This window comes from Cryptomeria japonica, chromosome 9, assembly GCF_030272615.1.
Source record: "Cryptomeria japonica chromosome 9, Sugi_1.0, whole genome shotgun sequence".
Taxonomy (NCBI): Eukaryota; Viridiplantae; Streptophyta; class Pinopsida; order Cupressales; family Cupressaceae; genus Cryptomeria; species Cryptomeria japonica.
Window position 1 is genome coordinate 697,112,664 of NC_081413.1, and position 14,746 is coordinate 697,127,409.

Below are 14,746 nucleotides of genomic sequence, written 5' to 3' on the forward strand. Positions count from 1 at the left end.
ACAGTATTAGATTATAAAAAAGTAAAAATAAAGGACACATCCAATGGTGAAAACCTCTTTGAGGCACCCGAGGATGAGAGACTTGACACTCTTCCTGAACATTATCAGGAGAGAACACCAATATTAATTGAGACAACTCAATCAATCAACATTGGCACTGTAGCAACAACAAGAACCATACATCTGGCAAAGTCATTAACAGAACAAGAAAGACCTAATTTCACCAAGTTCTTCAAAGAAAATCAAATTAATTTTTCTTGATCTTATGCAAATATGCCAAGATAGACTTGGATTTGATAATGCATCACTTATCTATAGCTCTAGGAGCTAAACCAATCAAACATAAATTGCGAAAAATGAACTCGCATGTCGCCATATTGGTTAAGGCAGAGCTGAAGAAGCTACTTGATGTAGGGTTTATCTGACCCATAGATTATGTGGAATGGATCTCTAACATTTTACCTATATCAAAACCAAATAAAAGCATAAGGATTTGTACTGACTTTAGGGATCTCAACAAGGCTTGTCCGAAGGATGACTTTCCTTTACCCAATATCAACACAATTGTAGATCTAACAATAGCACATGCTATATTATCACTCATGGATGGTTTCTCAGGATACAATCAAATCAAGATAGCTCTAGAAGACCAAGATAAAACAACATTTACACGTCCTTGGGGTACTTATTGCTGGAATTTCATACCTTTCGGCTTGAAGAATGCAAGAGCGACATATCAATGAGCAATGACCACAATATTTCATGACATGATGCACACATTCATGGAGGACTATGTAGATGTTCTATTGGCCAAATCATTCACAAGAGAAGGACATTTGGTGATTTTGGATAAAATATTTCAAAGACTAGAGCAATTCAATGTATGACTAAATCCTAAAAAGTGTGTCTTCGGTGTAACATCCGACAAACTTTTGGGATACATAGTCTCATAAAAAGGAATCGAGGTGGACTCTGCAAAGGTACAAGCAATCATGGAGATACCACCTCATAGAAATATCAGTCAATTAAGATCTCTAGAAGGACGACTACATTCCATAAGAAGATTCATTTCTCAACTATCCAACAAGTTCCTTTCGCTCACTCATGTACTCCACAAGAATGTTCCTTTTAGATGGGAAGATTGATGTGAAGAATCATTCCACCAACTCAAGCAATATATGATGAATCCACCTATCTTGGTACCACCAATAAAAGGCAAACCTCTCATTCTTTACATATCAGCTAAAGAGGTATCACTAGGAGTATTGTTAGCACAAGATGATTTAGAAGGCAAGGAAAGGGAAATATACTACATCAACAGGACATTAAATGGATACGAGCTCAACTACACATTCATTGAAAAAGATTTTTTAGCCGTGGTATTCACTTCTCAAAATTTTCGCCACTATATGCTAGCTCACACAATCAAACTGGTAACAAAGATTGATCCATTAAAATATCTACTCAGTAAAGTCACTCTCACAAGAAGGTTAGATAATGCGTCATGATTGTAAGTGAGTTTGACATTCACTGCACAAACATAAGGGCTATCAAAAGTCAATCTATCATTGATCAACTAGTAGAAGAACCATTACGAGATAGTCATCCAATCCATGTTGAATTTCCAGATACAAATATTCTCACAATATAGACAAAACCATGGGTCTTGTACTTTGACGGATCATATACACAACATGGTTTAGGAGCTTGTGTTCTATTCATCACACCAGAAGGACACACTATTCCTGAATCTTATAGATTAATATTTCCTTGCATAAATAATATTGTTGAGTATGAGACTCTAGTCACAGGAATCAAAATAGTTGTTGAGTGGAGGATCACAAAGTTGAAAGTCTTTGGAGACACAATTGATCACTAATTAGTTTAATGATGATTATCAAACAAAGGACGACAAGATGATTCCCTACTAACGTATGGTGGATGATTTCAAAAAGTACTTTGTGGACATCAAATTCAAAAAGATTCCAAGGTTGGACAACAAAGCTATAGATGCCATGGCAACCATTGCCTCTATCCTGCAAATACAAAACAAATAAAATCATTATGAGTTCCTAGTGGAACAAATAATTTCTCCTGCCTATGACAATTCTGAATCCCAAGTCATATGCCACATAGTCGGTTCCATCTCACCCCTTTATGGAAAGATCTACACATATCTAAAAGACAATATCCTTACACTAGATCTATCTTGAAACCAGAAACACAAATTTATTCATCAAGTAGCCTGTTATACCCTAACCGCTGACACACTTTACCGCTGAGGTCTTGATGGTACTCTTCTTCAGTGTCTTGATTGTAACAAATCTGAAACCACCTTGCATGAACCTCATGAAGGTATTTGCTGCACACATTCAAGTGGTCTTACTCTCGCAAAGAAAATTCTAAGGATGGGTTATTATTGGCCGACCATGGAAAAAGAATCATATCCATTTGCCAAAAATTTTCTAAAATGCCAAATTCATGGCAATCTTATACATGCACCGACATAGGAGCTACAACCATTCACCACATCATGGCCATTCTATTAATGGGGACTCGACCTAGTGGGAAAGATCCATCCTTCCTCATCAACTGGACATAAGTTTATCATCATGGCCATTGAGTATTTTACAAAGTGGATAGAGGTTGTCCCATTAACTATTGTTATCAACAAGCAAATATCCTCTTTTATTCTAAATTATCTCATGTGTCGGTATGCAATCCCTACTTCCGTTATCATAGATAATGGAAGACCTTTCAAGAATCAAGATGTGAAAGATTGCATATCCAACATTGTTTCTCCACACCATATTATCCACAAGGGAATGGCCAAGCAAAAGCCTCAAACAAAACCATCTTGAAAATCCTCAAAAAGACAGTGAACGAGGCTGGTCGTGATTGACATGTTCAACTCAACCCAACATTATGGGCCTACAGAACTAGCATCCTCACACCTACAGGAGCAACACCATACTCACTTGTGTATGGATCAGAGGCTATTCTACCTATTGAGGTTGAAATTCCACCACTCAAAGTATTATTAAAGGGACTCATTCCAGATGACGAGTATTGGGTAAACAGATTGCAAGAGTTAGAGCTGCTAGATGAATGCCAACAACATGATTTTGATCATCTCAAAGCATATCAACAACGCATGTGCAAGAGATATAATCACATATTAAAACCAAGAGCATTTCAAATTGGTGACTTAGTACTGAAAGAAAATCCCCGCAATCAACAGGATTGGGGAAAGAAGGGCAAGTTTGAACCAAATTGGCTAGGTCCTTTTGTCATCATATCTGCTTATGGATCGGCGGCATTAGTTATCTACATTAGAATGGGACCTATTTGACAAACCAATCAATAATGTGCATCTTCAAAATTTCTACACCTGATTTATCCAATTCATTGATAAGAAAAAAAATATAAATGTAGCGTCCTAAAATTGCGACACTTGCAATTTCGACCGCATTTGGGTCTTCACGATGGCGACGCAACACGCAACCTGAATGGAGACCCCGAAACCTGATTATGACACCAAAAACTGCATTTTCTTGCACCCTGGCCTGAACCTCCTTTGCACCCTGCTGTCCCGGGAGGTGGGACCAGAGCGCCCAGCGCCCTGGTCCCCCAGGACCATGGCGCCCAGCGCCCTGGTCCCTGGGTCCTATTTTGGGCCCGGTCTCTTTTGGACTTCGGGTCTTTATGTTTGCAAATTGGAAAATTATCTTTCCTGGTCGGCCTAAGGTCGGGAAAATCAGTCTATTAGCCCTAAATGACAAGTATATAAACTACATTTTCCTCTTTCATTCGATATGGAGGGAAAAAGCGTGGAAACTATACTCAAGCATTCAAGCATTCCTTCAAGTAATTGATCATTCTAAATCTCCATTCAAGGCTAAGTGTTGCATTCAAGACAAGGATTCAACCATTGAAGAGGAGATCACTTACAACACATCACATACTACATGCTACATACAACATACAACAATACAACAAATAAAAACATCTATACCTTTGCACATAAGGATACAAACATCCTTACAACAAGGTATTAGTACTTGTTTTACATTACATTTACAGCATTTCTCATTTCTTGGTTAATTCCAAAACCGGGGTTTGGCCTAAAGGCAAACCCCTAATCCCTAACCCCCCAATCGTCTTCACTTTTCTGTGTGTAGGTTGCAGGTACGCGACTGAAATTGAAGATCTGGAATCCTTGTGCAGAGACGAACAGATCCCCCTTCGTTTCGCGGATTTTTCGGAGGACCGTGTGCACGCCGGGCGCCATCGTCCCGTCAACGTTTGCTCAAATTTGCAGGACAGCGCCGTATCGACATTTTACTGCTAATTCCAGGTCCGCAGCTTCATCCTATATCCCTATCTCAGTTTATAAGCGAATCTTTGTCACTTTCTATGCATTCCTAGCTTAATTCTTCTATCAACATTCTTTACAAAAGAGGGTAGCCTTGCTTTCTTAACCCTTGAAACACATTTAGCATCCAATCTTGCATTGTGTGGGATTGGATCTTGTGGGTTTTAACCCCTCTTTTGAATGTAAAGTCCCTCCTAAGTGAAAACCATCAACCCTAGAGTGACTCTCCCTTCTCTCTCCTTGGAGTTGGAAGAGGGGAGAACAACTAGGGTTCGATCGTGATTTTCTGCTTTACATTTTGGTGAACCCGAGGTGAACATCCTTTCTGATTATTCATAGTTAGATCTGAAAATTGGATTCCTTGATTACATTTCCATGTTTGATCTTTGGCAAAATTTTAGAGGTTAATTGCATAAAAACCCTAAATTTTCTTTTTAAGTAATTAAACTTGTGAAATGTTTAATTGTTAATGCTTGTTTCAGATCTGCCCTTCTATTACAAATTATCAATTCATATTTGTGCTTTGATTTTGAAAATTAAGTGGTTAAGTGTCAAAACCCTGATTTTTGAAACCCTCTTGATTCAACCTTTGACTGATAATTTCACTGATCAAAACATCTCCAAATCAGCTGTAACTTTGGATTCCGCAATAAAATCACAATATCTTTCATCCTTGAAAATTTGGAAAAAAGTTGCGAGGACCGTGTGCACTCCGAGCGCCATCGTCCCCGACATTTTTTCCGAAATTTCGGGAGCGAGATCTTACTGTATTTTCCTGCTAAAATCCAGAATTTTGGCTGATTTTATCAATTTTAACACCTTCAAAATTACAGTCAAAGTTGGTCTAGTGATTGCTTGGATTGAGGCTTCTAATCATTCAAAAATTGTTGAAATTGAAATTTGTGTCAAAATTGTGTTTCTTACAGTCCTAAATCTGAAAAGTGTGTTAGCATTCATTCGAAATTTCAGTGCTTTATTCAAATTCTTGCAATTTGTGACTTTTGAAATTAAGTGCTTAATTACAACAACTTTGATTTCCACTTTCAGAATTGAATTTTGCATGAAATTGAGTCAATTTTCAAATTTCAAAACTTGCATTGCTCTTAACATTCCCTCTAAAATCATAAAATTCAAAATTTCAGTTTCCCTCTCTTTTTCAAAATTCAAATTTTGCATTTTTCGACAATCTGGGTAGGGTTCAATTTTGACATTGCAACTTTAATTTGGCCTATCTACAGATCGTAAAATCACTCAATTTTTTCAGGTTAGCTGTAAAATCATCATAACTTTCATCCCTGCAAATTTTGAAAAAAGTTGCGAGGACCGTGTGCACTCCGAGCGCCACGGTCCCGGACATTTTTTTCGAAATTTCGGGAGACTGTCATGATTGCATTTAACAGCTTAAATCTGGAAGATTGGCTGGTTTCACTGAAATTTGCTACCTCTAAAATTCAAAATCTTCTCTCTCTCTAGTGCATGAGTTTTACAACAATAAGTCCTACTTACACTATTCCTGTTAGACGAAGCCTGAGAATTATGTCTTTCCAAGGTTTAATTACTGAGGAGATGGAACCTAATTTGAATGGTCTTTTTAACGAGGACATGGGTAATTCCTCTAATCCTCTTAATGATGAAGAATCTCTCCATGAGGTTTCTGTAGAACAACTTTCAAAATTGGATAACCAATTTGACGATTTTCGACAATGGATGTCTCAAGAATACCCTGATAGTCAAGCTCTTCCTTTAATTGAGGGTCTAAAACGTATGCTTCAAAGTGATAAGAATGGAATTGATATTTTGCGTGGTATTGCACACATTGTGGATTCAAATGTGGTGCCTATGAAAAGTTGTGCCGAAACCTTAGGTTATACACAACCTCCTACTCAAGTCAATCATTCTATTCCTTTGACGACTCCTATTGCTAGTATACCTACTTTTACATCAAACATAATGGCTACTTCAATACAAGACATTCCTCCTGTGATTACTAGTCATGGGGGCAATCCTTCTTCTTCAATTAACCCTATTCCTTCATTCAATCCAACTTCTTCATTCATTCCTTCAATGAGTGTCCCTATTACATCTCCACAAATGAACATGACGCAAGGGGGCAATTCATTTAACCCGTCCATTCCTCCTTGTAGTGTTCCTCCTGTCCAATCATCTCCTATGACTAACTATCATAGTGTCCCACCACCTTACTCTCTACCTTCTTTCAATAACATAACACCTCCATCACAATCTAACACGTATAATATGAACTCTTCGACTGAAGCGACCATTAACAATCTTGCACAAACTGTCTCTTCTTTACAGCAACAAATTGCCTCTATGAATCAATCTAAGTTTAGTGTGCCCACATTTGATGTTGCGAGTCCACTTTCTCTTGACATTGTTCGAGCTATTCCCCCTAAACATGTTGAAATTCCACATTTGGAGCTTTATAATTGTAAGGGTGATCCTCTAACACATGTTAAGACCTTTCAAACAATATGTACTGATTTTGCTTATGACCAAAGGTTGCTTGCAAAATTGTTTACTAGAACATTAAGAGACAAAGCCCTACAATGGTATTGCTCGTTGCCTTCCTATTCTATTACTTCTTTCGAACAACTTGCAAATGCTTTCATTCAACAATTTCAAAACAATATAAGTCCTAAAGTTACTTTGATTGATTTAATGCATTGTAAACAAGGTGTTAAAGAAAAAGTGACTGATTTCATTGGTAGATATAAGCATTTGTATGCTCAAATTTCCTTTCCAGTGCTTGACAATGATATTCAAAGAATCTTTATTTCTAATTTACAAAAAGATATTCGAGACAAACTCCTGTTTTCTGAGTTTACTTCTTTCCAACAGTTGTGCGCAACTCTTCACAATTATCAACTGACTGTGAGTCAAATGGAACAATCACATCCTATGACTCCGAGTGATAAGGGTGACAGTAGTCAACAACCATTTGGGAAGTTTAAACCGAATAGAGAGTCCATTAAATTCAATGAAAACATCATCAACAACAATGTGAATGCAGCATCAGGTGTGTCTCCTATTTCTAAGTTTTTCTAGAAAGAAAGAAAGTTTACTCCTTTGAATGAATCATTGCATAGTATTATGAATAAGTTATTGGAACAAAATGTGCTTACTCTTCCTCCTATAAGGCAAATTGATCCTGCAAAGATTACTTCACCTTATTTTGATAACAAATCTTTTTGTCAATTTCATCGTCAACCTGGGCATGATACTGAAAAATGTTTTGCTTTAAAGGGGAAAATTCAAGATTTGATTGATAATAATACTATTTCTGTTTCTGGAGTGAATGATAAAGGCAACACATATGTAGCTCCTCCTAACCAAAATCTTCAGATTTTCACTGATCCATTACCTTCTCACACCTCTAATGCGATTGATACTACTGATTCCTTTGTCTCACCTGATGATCTCGTGTCTATGACTCCGAATGTGATTAACTTTGTGGAGCAACAAAAAATCCCTAAAGAACTTTCCATCACCTTTGATTCTAGTGAAACTATTAGGGCACCTGATGGTCCTTTATATATAGTTGCAAAAGTCAAGAACACACCTTGTCGTGGAGTGCTTATTGATCCTTCTTGTATGGTTAATATCATTACTGAAGAATTCCTTTTTACTTTGCAATTGAATCAAGTTATCTATGACAAAACAGATGTGGTTGTGAAACTATTTGATGCATTTTCTTCTCCTGCGATTGGTTCTATTACATTACCTATTGAGGTCCTTAACAAATCCCTTGATGTGGACTTTGCTATTATTCCATCTTCCGAACAATTTCGTGTGAAGCTTGGCTATCCTTGGCTATCTTCCATGAAAGCTATTGCTTCTCCTATCCACAAGTGTTTGAAATTTCCCCATAATGGTGAAGTTGTTACTGTCAATCATAGTCTCTTTAAACCAGCTGAAAGAACTTCTAGCGTTCCTCTTGATTACTTTTGGCCTAAACAATTCCAATCTCTTCCTCCGCGAAGTGATCATCTTTTCAAATCTTATCAAAAGTGGAAAACAGATATGATCCTATCTCTAAGTGAACCTAGAACACCCAAACTTGACATTCCTATCATTCTTGAGAAGGAAGTTCTTACTTTGAAAGATAAAACTAATGTCTTTCCTCAAGAAGATTCCCAACCCATCCCTATGGATGTGACTATGTCTATGCCTAATAAACCTTCTAAAAGTAGACCTATACCTCCTCGTCATGAGGGACTTGGTCTTCTTCCTAAACCAAAAATTCCTCCTTTATATGGAGCAGTTCCTCCTCCTTCCTTCTATAGAGAGAAGAGACCTTCCTCTTCTCCTATTATCCAGCCTAAGAGACCACAACCTAAACACCCAAGTGATAAGGATGAGAACATTCGTCCTCCTCAATCTTCTCAACTTCCTACTAAGACTAGACGAAATCGTTTGTCACGTGAACGCCGACGAAAGCGTCGTCTTAGAGCTCAAACTTCGCAATCCCCAAAAACACCTTCAACAAGCATTATTCCATTTTCTCCTCAGCCGACGATTGAGCCGAAATCTCCTAAACATAAGATGCATGCTGGTCTTGATCCTGTGCGAGTTAAAGATCCTATTTTTATAAATCTTGATGATGATATAGATGAAAATGTTATTCATGATGAAAATGCTACTTCTCCTGTTCATTCTGATAATGAATATGAACTTGTTGATATTGATAACCATTTATCTAACGAATTTTTTAAAGGACTTATCCTAGCTCCTAGACAAGAACAATGTGGCTCGGAACATGAACATAGCCCTTGTTTGGATCTTGTGATAGCTCCATCTGCTGTGTTGGATTTTCCTCCTCTAGCGTGTTTCCTACCTTCCCGAAACATTGATCAGCAAGATCGGGGGGTAGATGACGTGCTATACTAGTTTCATTAGCATAGCAGATTCTCTCCTCCTCTCTTTTGTTACTTCTTCTATATGTTATTCTCATTCTTCTATTTGTTGTCCTTAGTGTTGTCTACTTGAGGACGATGCAAAGCATTGAGATCTCTCGATCTCTCTCATGTTGACTCAAAAGACACGTGTTCCCTTCTTCTAGGTGACCTTCCTTGATTGGGGAATGAAGAACAATTATGCATACATACATATGATATACATGAATTATCATACAGCATACTGACCCCGAGGAAAGCGAAGTCACCTTGTGCTTTGTGTTTTGTGTCTATTATCCTTGGGCTTATCTCACACTTGGGGGCTAAATCCTTGTGATAACGTGCTCCTTTCCTTTCTCATTCTTATATGTATCACTACCTTAAAGCAATCACCCCCGGTGAGGTGTGTGCGATCGCTTTAACGTAGGGGGGCATACATCCCATTCATATCTTTTCAAGATACTTGAAAATTTCTTGACAAATTTAGCTTTGCCTTGAAATTTTTTGATATCTTTCTTGCATGACTCATAGTGAGGGAACCTTACTACTGACAGTCATGGTTCTCCCTCGTGATCTTCCCTTTTACTTTGTCAATCGAAGTCGTAAGATCCTTAGTCCACTGGGGGCTTGGTGTATCTTGCCTCCTTGACGCGGTGAAAGTCTTTCAATGTTGTTTCCTTGTACTTTACCAGAAGTATGAGCGTACGCTTATACTCCCGCTAAAGTGGGGGCTAAATTTAGCGTCCTAAAATTGCGACACTTGCAATTTCGACCGCATTTGGGTCTTCACGATGGCGACACAACACGCAACCTGAATGGAGACCCCGAAACCTGATTATGACACCAAAAAATCCATTTTCTTGCACCCTGGCCTGAACCTCCTTTGCACCCTGCTGTCCCAGGAGGTGGGACTAGAGCGCCCAGCGCCCTGGTCCCCCAGGACCATGGTGCTCAACGCCCTGGTCCCTGGGTCCTATTTTGGGCCAGGTCTCTTTTGGACTTCGGGTCTTTATGTTTGCAAATTGGAAAATTATCTTTCCTGGTCGGCCTAAGGTCGGGAAAATCAGTCTATCAGCCCTAAATGACAAGTATATAAACTGCATTTTCCTCTTTCATTCGATATGGAGGGAAAAAGCGTGGAAACTATACTCAAGCATTCAAGCATTCAAGCATTCCTTCAAGTAATTGATCATTCTAAATCTCCATTCAAGGCTAAGTGTTGCATTCAAGACAAGGATTCAACCATTGAAGAGGAGATCACTTACAACACATCACATACTACATGCTACATACAACATACAACAATACAACAAATAAAAACATCTATACCTTCACACATAAGGATACAAACATCCTTACAACAAGGTATTAGTACTTGTTTTACATTACATTTACAGCATTTCTCATTTCTTGGTTAATTCCAAAACCGGGGTTTGACCTAAAGGCAAACCCCTAATCCCTAACCCCCCAATCCTCTTCGTTTTTCTGTTTGTAGGTTGCAGGTACGCGGCTGAAATTGAAGATCTGGAATCCTTGTGCAGAGACGAACAGATCCCCCTTCGTTTCGCGGATTTTTCGGAGGATCGTGTGCACGCCGGGCGCCATCGTCCCGTCAACTTTTGCTCAAATTTGCAGGACAGCGCCGTATCGACATTTTACTGCTAATTCTAGGTCCGCAGCTTCATCCTATATCCCTATCTCAGTTTATAAGCGAATCTTTGTCACTTTCTATGCATTCCTAGCTTAATTCTTCTATCAACATTCTTTACAAAAGAGGGTAGCCTTGCTTTCTTAACCCTTGAAACACATTTAGCATCCAATCTTGCATTGTGTGGGATTGGATCTTGTGGGTTTTAACCCCTCTTTTGAATGTAAAGTCCCTCCTAAGTGAAAACCATCAACCCTAGAGTGACTCTCCCTTCTCTCTCCTTGGAGTTGGAAGAGGGGAGAACAACTAGGGTTCGATCGCGATTTTCCGCTTTACATTTTGGTCGCCTTACAACTAGGGTTCGATCGCGATTTTCCACTTTACATTTTATATGGAGCAGTTCCTCCTTCCTTCTATAGGGTTGATGGTGATTTTCCGCTTTACAATAAAAAAAATATAAAAAATCAAAAAGTGCAATAAAAACAAGTAGTGAAAACTTGGCAACTGACACTATTTGTGATAGATCGACTCTTCCATATATGTACCCATATCATATCTTTTTGCATCCATTTGCACTAAGCCCATGACCATCACAAAATCTTTTATAAACACATAGCAAAATCTTGGACACACTTAGCATAGTCATTGTCCTTGATTATTTGAACAACTATTCGCATAAATCTCTCACCATGGCTTGGTGATCAATGTATATATCCACATTGAAAGAAGTGTCCATAGCTGGGGGCAAAATCTTGATCTTAGTGGGGGCATTCCGCTTTAAGTTTTCATCACACAGACATAATTAAAACAATAAAGGATCAATGCATACCACGATGACAAATGTCAAAGCTAACCGTCAGACTTAAAAACAAAATCACTATCAAAATCAACACAAACACAAAACACAATGGATGCTCTCTTCTAAATCATGATTTGTTTACTCTCAGCATGAAGTTTGACTATTTGTATCTTGATTTTTGAATTATTAGATCTCCTGAGCAACTCAAGGATGCACCGAGCTATAGAAGCAAAAGAGTCTGATATTTTATATGGTTTTCTATCTGTGAGACAATCATTCATATGATGCAAATTTGTCTCGAGACGTGATTGGGAACATATCATTGAAGACATTTAGCATTTTTGTATATAAAAATGGTTAACTTACATCTGTTTTATGCAAACAACTTTCAGGTCGTCTTGGTTCAATTATATCTCAATGCTTGTGTCATTTTGCAATATAAAAAATCAAGTAAGTTATACTCAGGTCATCATGGTTCAATTATACCATTGATGTTTGTATTAACTTCCAAAATTTTAGAAGCTCAATAATGACAAAAGGGTGCAAACAATTGGCTAAAAGGAATGATAACACGACACAATTCAACTAATCATTAGTGCATTTGACTACATTCATTCATACATTTAGTTGCATTCATCATCATTATCATTATTATAATCATATCCTATTTATATCATATACCCATCACATAAATGCATTTTATCATTATCATCATCATCATATGGACATTTTTTTAATCAGGTAAGCATATATCACCTTCAAAACATATAGATAACCATCATCATATAAATAACATCCATTGCATCCATACATCAAAACATGCATATAAAATGATATCAAGAATTTTTTTTGCATCCATACATATGCTCAATACATCATCATAAAAATATCATAAAGCATCATAAGATAGAACTAATCTCATCAATCATCATCATATAACATCACAATATGGATCAAGGGAAAATCATTGTCATATATCATATAAAATAAGGTCAAAATATACAAATAAATATCATGTCTGTATATGAGTACATTAAAGGTGATCTATATCACAAAATGAGACAATCAAGTATGACTATCTCCAGGGGTAGAAGGTCTCGCGGTAAATGTCCCTATTCCTGGGTTCCCACTAGGAGGATCACGTCGTACAGGTCCCATCATGCTTCTTCTCTTTGTCTTGGTATGACTGCGTCTAGATCAGGTGGATGCAACTGCAACGTAGCTAGGTGCTCTCCACTCTCGAGGGACCAAATCCTTGCATAAACGCTGGTAATACTCAACCTCATTGGTCGAGTACTGTATCTCCCTGAGAGTATCTTGAAGTGGGGTACCCACAACTTCTCTATCTAATTTATCAGTGAGGGCCTCCACTCATCCCTATCGCTCTATCGTAGTATCTCTCTTGGTCTGCAGTTGAGTAATCTATCGTTGCTATGCCAAAACCTGTGCCTGGAACTGTTGCACTAAGATATGTAGGGCCCTAATTTGTGAATCCTATTAATGAGAAGGTACCCTAATCTGAATAGGAACATGAGAGGAAGTCCCTACTGTACTTGTCCTTGTCTGAAAATTCGGTGGAGGGAGAATGTTTGATCTCCTCCTCTATGTGGCTCACCTACCTTCCACCACACCTCCCACCACACCTCCCATTGCACCTGGAACAAGACCACCACCTCCACCACCACCCCCACCATCCCCCTCATCATTGTCATCCCCCTCATCATCCTCTTTGTGCCTTTGTCCTCCCCAACCCTGTGGATGCTCATCCTCCTTATCATAAAAAACCAACACTGGCTCTACTGGATTGGATAAACGAGCCACCACATGTGCAATCCAGTACGTAGAGTACTCCTCAGTCATACCTGCATCTACCACTTTGGCTCTATAATTCCAGATCTGGCTGGTTAGACACATATACTCAGCCACCATTGCAACACTATCAATGGTAGGCTCCCACTTGGGCACAACCTGCTGACGACAAGCATATAAATAGTTTCCCTATGGTATCCCCTACTATCGGCCATACTGTTTATAAACCTGACTATGCAAAAATCTCATGATAAAGGGCGTCCACCTGATCACATACCTAGACATATATACATAGGGCATCTCTAGCCCATCCTCCACCCATACCTCACAATCCATATACGACCTCCAAATGACCGTGTCTATATCATCCAACACTCTCCATCAGTACTCTAGTTTGCCCAGCTTTTGCTGGACAACTATGCTTATATATCCATATGCATAAGGTCAGCTTGCTAGTCTATCCCTATCTACAAGCAGTCGTGTCATCGCTATATGCTCCCAGACCCACACCTATAACAATGTGACCCCTTCTGATAAACTCATGTATCCCCAATACATGACCTAGTGTAGCTCCCTATATAGGTGTGCCAACATACATGACGACCACACAAACCTCCTACCCTGTGTCACCATATCCTCTAGTACAAAACCCCATCCAACGACCAGTCCCTTCGACCTATATTAGGGACATAAGAAACCACCAATAAAACCTACCAGTATAGATGGTAGAGGAGCATAAGTGTCTACTATCTCCTACCATGCAATCTCATATCCACTGATATGCTCATCCTGAAACACTTGACATAGAGCCTCTGTACCACCCTCCTTAGTCTTCTCATATGGCAATAAATCTCCTACCACCGGAATCTTGTAGCAATCCACAAGTGTCGTTATCATGTTTCCTGTCACTAGATGGAAGGTGTTGGTGTTGCTGTGCCACCTCTCTACCAAAGTTGTCCACAAACCCCAGTTAATCATAAACCGGGTCATGTCCAAAAGGGATGATAATCCACATATCTCAATGATATCTCTCTCGACCTGTGTAAGTTGAGAGATTAGTCTTCATTTATTTGGGAATCTCTTTCATGGTTGTAGCATAGCTTGTTCCGCTATAAATCAAAGCAGATCCATCATCAATCATCAATCAAATTAACTCTATCAAAATCAACATCATATCAACAATAATATGATGAATCAAAATC